Genomic DNA, 6,339 nt, shown 5'->3' with positions numbered 1-6,339 from the left:
ACAATGTAATCACTGGAACAATTAATACATTTTCCGATCTTCGCTGTTTTGCAATGAGGTAAGGAGTATGCCTTTCTATTTGTACTACATGTACAAGCTTGACACTTGCCGCATCTATAGAATCCATGTTGTTTCTTGAACCAACTTGATGTTCGAACCCTGTTCCTGTGCCTTTGATTACATTTTGCGGGTAAGCCGTTGCTTTGAATCGTTTCACCATATAACCTTCCTCCAAATCAAAAGTGGACTTCATACTGTAATTAATCTTCACAGAATTTTCCAAGAAAATATGACACTCACTTCAGTGTCTGTCTGGAAAGTTTCAGGGTGATCTGTCAAGCAGAGGCAGAGAAAACAGGGTGGGGGTCCCAAAATACTTTTTCCTCATTCTATTTTTCATTGAGATTTTGAACAACAATAACAACCAAACCACTGGTTGGAACTACACCACATTTGGCAGAAAGGTAGCTCTTGGTCCAGAAAGTGCCCTTTTTGTTATTTCGTGTAAATCTGTTCAGTAGTTTTTGAGATATTATTATAGAAAATCCAAATTTGTAAATATAGGAATTAGAAGGATCTGCGAACCCTCCTGATCTCGTGCTGAGATCTGATTGGCTGCCAACACTTCAACATGGAAGCCAGGAAATTAAGTAAAAAAATGAGAAAAGGGGTCAGAGTAGGGACTCCCTGACCGCTAAGGTCTGGTACGGGGGTCCTCAGTGCAAATCTGCTGAAAACGGAAAATAAAAGTGAGGGCTCACGTTCTTGATTTGTAAACAGCTCCTAGGTGGGCCAGGTCCCGTGGGCATTGAACTTTTGCTGGGGGGTCCACCCGGGGCCTCCGCATCCCCAGGGACCACCACCTCCTTAGCGACTTTATCAAAATGAATGCAAGGAGGCCACCTGCCCCCCCCCACAGCCCTAGGGACCACCACCTCCCCAGGGCATTAAACAAATATGAGGAGGGGCCCCCCTCAGCCCCCTTGCAGCCCTGAATACCACCATTACCCTGGGGCTTTAATCTAATAAGATGTGGATGCTGCAGGCCCCCTACAGCCCGGGGCCCACCACCTCCCTGGAGCTATGATAAAAGAGTACAGGATTTGCATTGTGGACTCTCAAGCCCTCGGGACCACTACCTCCCTGGGGTAATGCTCATTGGAGGGGGGACGCACAGCCCTCCTTGTGAAGCCAATAATGGCCCTTAGGACCATCACCCACCAGGGCCGGATCCTGCTATGTCCAGGGGTGCACACTCACGGGACATAGCTGTTTGCTTTTGCTTGGTAGGAGCTGACAACTCCCACCAAGGAAAAGTAAACAAAGTGCAGTTTCTGACAGAGGGAGCTGTCAAGCAGCTCCCTCTGGCAGAAAGTGGAGTTCTCATCTGCTTCCCTGCACGCAAATATGCCTGCAGGGAAACTAGTGAAAACATTGCTCCCACAGGCTGGGAGCTACAATTTTAAGCAGCTCCCTGCTTGTGGGAGCAATGCCGACTCCTGTAGAACATGGGGAGCCAGATAGGACTGCAGGGGCCTTGAGGCTCCCACCACAGTCTTGTCACCCTGTCGCTCTCTCTCTTCCATCCCACAATGGGATGGAAGAGAGAGAGTGCATCACAGCAAGGAGTCACCTATGACCTAAAGGTTAAGATCACAGCTGCTCGCACTGAAAGTTGAGGGTTCTACTCCAGGTGTGTCTATGGTCATTTTCCTTCTTTAATGTCTTTTAAACTTCAAAAGTTTAAGGTTCATACTGAAAGGTGATCTCACTCTTTTTAATTGACAAATACAGTTTTGTTTTCAATTTGTTCTAAAATATTCTAAGTATGTCTTTCTCATCAAAGACAAAAAAAACTCTCTATCTTTCTCCCTCTCACTCACTTTCCCTCTCGCTCTTAATTTCTCTTCATCCACTCAGACCCTTACGCACCCACTCACAGACACACTCAGACACTCACAAACACACTCACAGACCCACTCAGACCCCTGTGCACCCACTCATAGGCCCATTCATATTCACACGCACCCACTCACAGACCCACATAGACACTGACACACCACTAAGGAACTGATGCACTCACTCTCTCACCTAGACACTCTCACAGTCACTCTCACCCCAATACACCCTCTCAGACCTATTCTCATACCCAGAGAGACAGGCTGTGGCCCACTCCTGCTGTGCATGGCCAAAGGACAGTGTGCAGCATGGGGTTGGGTGTTAGGAGGGTTAGCTGCAGGGTCTGGCTGCAGGCCTGGCCTTGCAGCCAATCCCTGTGAAACACCACCAAATGCCGTGCACAGCGCAAGAGTGGGTTCTTATAGGGGTCTGCACTCAAGGCCTGGCCCCAGGCCAGGCCCTGCAACCAAGCACAACCAAAGTCCATGCATGGTGGGTGTTGTATTAACGTATAGAAATGAAAATTACTAAACGTTAAAAAAACATAGACATTCACTAAAAAAACAAAGGTTTCAGGGACATTAAAGTTAGGAAATAGAATTTTAAACAAACAATTTACATTAATTTAAAAAGCCAAAGGTTACACGGATGTTGTTATAGTTAGGCTCACATTTCAAACATGCCAAACCATAGAAATTCACCTGTTAGAGTTATCTCAAGTAACTATAACGCGTGCCCTAAGGAAACTATAATTTACACCCTCACCATGCACTGCTAATTACCCTACATAAGATTATAAATGTGTGTAGGACTTTGGAGGGTCGGCAAAGGAGTGAGAGGGGTGTTGAGGGCAGTGGGGAGTGTTACCTTGTAGGGGGGAGTATTACATGCACCAAGTCTGTATGGCGTGAAATCTATTGCTCTTGAAACTACAGTATACATTATATGCTCTCTCCATGCCTTGGCTAAGGAGCAGGAGTAGCCAGTAAGTGTGTATAGGCTGCAGTGTAGCCCTTTCCCAAACTGATATTGTCAGCCAGATTCTCCAGTCAGTCGATCAGTTCTGCTCTAAACACCAGGCTACTGATAATAGTGTGGAGCTAAATTACATTTGAGAACTGTGCTCCACACTACTTGTATTCAGGGATTAAGTATGGTCCTTCAGCAAGACACTTCCTTCAGCAGTGTTTCAGCAAATCAAGAGCATTTGCTGGGCTTCACCTGTCCTTGACAAAGCTGAAGCGTACATTATAAGAGAGGAGCAAGCATCACATTCCACTTATTCGGGGTACAACAGTGGGCATGTCTTTGGCCACAGTCTTTGCTATTATTAACCCAAGTTGAGACCTGTAAGAACAGGTTTGATGCAATGAGGTGAACAAAAAAAAGTTTCTGCACTACACTATTGACAACTTCTTGATCTATCACAAACACACATCAACCTGGCTACAATGGCATGTGCAGTACTGTGGTAGTAGGAGGAACAGTGCAAGGCATTTCAAAGGAAGAAATGGGGCTGAAACCTTGAAGAACTACAGCTGTTTCAATGATAAATCACAGATCTGAGACTACACACATTCATGGGGTCAAGCTACCCACTGACAAACATAGATGCCACACAGAACAGAAATGTACATTGGCTATGATAGGGCATTTTTTATGACCAATTCATTTGTTATAGTTATGAATTTCATGAAATAGTGTGTGATGTTGAGATTATGAAGGTAAGAAATTGGATTTAAGTTACAGCCTCTTCAGAGCAGTTGCTTTGAATCCCACCGCTGCCACCAATGTAACAAATTGGGCTACTTGTTGGGTGGTGAAACCCTACTGAAGCTGGGACCACATTCACTGTCAAGGTAAAGAAGAAGCATACCCCAAATTAACCTGTGCTCAACCCTCTGGTAGCTTGGCACAGAGCAATCAGGCTTAAATCAGAGGCAATGTGTAAAATATTTATGAGGTACTTCAAACAGTGATAAAACAAAAAAAACACAAGGAAAATCCCACACCAATTTAAAACTATAGACAACATTTTCATAAACCTATCAGGAAAAAAATGACAAAAATCCAATACGTGGAACTGATGATATTCAATTTTAAAGATTTAAAGGAAAATACCACCAAAAAGCACAAAGCGCCAACTATTTGACATCTGGTTGCACTAGATTGGGACAAAATCACAAGTTTATGCTGACCATGATTGAGCACAGGACAGCTACAGGGAGCCAATTAGGCCCAATAAAAAAGCATCTTAAATCCTGGCTGTGGAACATTATGGAGTCCTGCATCAATGACACGTCATGCAGCAGCAATTCCTAGGAGTTGTGAAGCATGAGGTCCTGCATCATTGTTCAGGATGCTCTTGATGAGGGCTTGAGATGTGAAGGCCTGTAATGAAGATGCATTGCCAAATGGCAGTTTCTGGGCAACTGCGGGTAGTGATGAAGTTTCCTAGTGTCTGGGAATTCGACACAGCACAGGGATGTGTCAGTTCTGCTGATACCTCAGATGGGCTGGCAGAGCACCTTCAGGCTCACTTCCAAGAGTCCAGGTCACCACTTGGCAGGGTAGGACTCCCAGATGGCACAGTCCAGGTGCTGTGTTCAAGGTTGTTCCTGTCCCTGAGGCTCTAATCATGAGGCCAGGTAACTAGCCCTTGGAGTCACGCTGGAGTCCTGGGTTCAACAGATGCAGGTCCAGTCCTTCTCATCTAGGCAAGAGGGTAGTAGGTTACAGGTCAGCACAGCAAGGTAGTTGCCCTTCAGAGCAGCAGTCGAGCAGAGTGGCAGTTCATTTAGCAGCACAGCAGTTCATTCTGGTAGGGTGCACAGGTCCAGAACAATAAAGAATACCAATATTTATACACTTTGAAGTGGAGGAAACTTCTAGAGGTTTCACCCCAGTAGTGTTGGGAATTTTCTCCCTCCATGTCCTAGCCTAGCTTGACTAGGATCACAATAGACTAGTGGCAATCCCTTTGTGAGAGTGCTCAGGCAGTGCCTTTGTGATGTGCAAGTGTGGTAGTTGACAGCTCTTCACTCTTGTTATCCCGTGCCTATCCCACCAACACATATCCTCCCTTTGCCTCACTGTCTGTGAAAAATACACAGGCCAGATACGCCTAGTCATGTGACCTAGGAAAAAGCTGCAGGAAATGGTAAGGACAAGAAAATGCCAAGTTTCTAAATGAATTGCCATTAAAAATTTGACTTTACCATTGAAGTGGACTGTTTATTACAATTATTTAGACACAACTCAAGGGGTCTACCTGTTCCCATTTGGAAGTTACAGCTTATTAAATGTAATAAGTTAACTCCAATGTTATCCTATTGAACAGGTAGGCCTGCAGTATTGAAAAATGAATTTACCAGTACATGTCATACTTTTTAAATACACTGCACCCTGCTTTATGGGCTGTTCAGGGTCTTCCCTGAGGGTGACTTATATGTATTAGAAAGGAAGGTTTTGGCCTGGCAAAAGGTTTATTTTGCCATGTAGAAATGGCAATCTAAAACTGCACACAAAGGCTGCAATGGTAAGCCTGAGACATGTTTGAAGGCTATTCAGTGAGTGGCACAATCAGTGCTGCAGGCCCACTTTTAGTATTTAATTTACAGGCCAGAGGTACAGACAGTACCACTTTACTAGGGACTTACAGGTAAATTAAATGTACTAATTAAAAATAAATTAGCACTGGTTAGCAGGGGCAAAGTGTGCAGAGTACTAATGCCTGAAAAAACAAAGGGCCTTATAATGAGGCTGGCAGTCCAAAGACCGTCAGCCTCGTGGTGGTGATCGGATCACTGTGGCTGTGGCAATCCGACCACCACATTACAAGGTTGGCAGGCAAACCCACCAACCTACCGTCAACCTACCGTCATCCCGACTAGGATCAGTGATCCCAATAGACTGACAGCGGTCCTGGTTGTAATCAACCAGGGCGGGGCTGAACTCAGCCCTGCCCTGCCCTGCCGATTACAACCTTGTTCTCCACCAGCCTTTTTATGGGGGTCTGAAAAAGCTGTAGGAGAACAAGTGCAGAAGGCCACGGGGGCCACGGGGGGCCTGCACTGCCCATCCCTATGGCAGTGCAGTGGTCCCCCTGCCCAGCACCCTCAAAATGTGCAGAATCTGCTGTGCAGACAGTGTGCATTTCGAGCGTGCTGGCCCCCTGCATGCAACAGCATTGCCGTCAGCTCTATTGTGAACCGGAGACAATTCTGCTGCAGCTTTCCCACTGGGCTGACCGGCAGAAACTGCCGGTCAACTCAGTGGGAAAGTCGTAATGGGGCCAGCGGGGAGGTCACCTGCACTGCATCGATCTCCCCGTTAAGAGTTTGGCAGACGGATTTTTCTGTCCACCAAACTCATAATCAGCCCCAAAGTTAGCAAAACAGAAGGGTTAAAGACAAAAACGTTAGAGGAGAAACATGGCAA

Source organism: Pleurodeles waltl, chromosome 5 (genome assembly GCF_031143425.1).
Source record: "Pleurodeles waltl isolate 20211129_DDA chromosome 5, aPleWal1.hap1.20221129, whole genome shotgun sequence".
NCBI classification, from domain to species: domain Eukaryota; kingdom Metazoa; phylum Chordata; class Amphibia; order Caudata; family Salamandridae; genus Pleurodeles; species Pleurodeles waltl.
Note: the sequence above shows the minus strand (reverse complement) of the source record.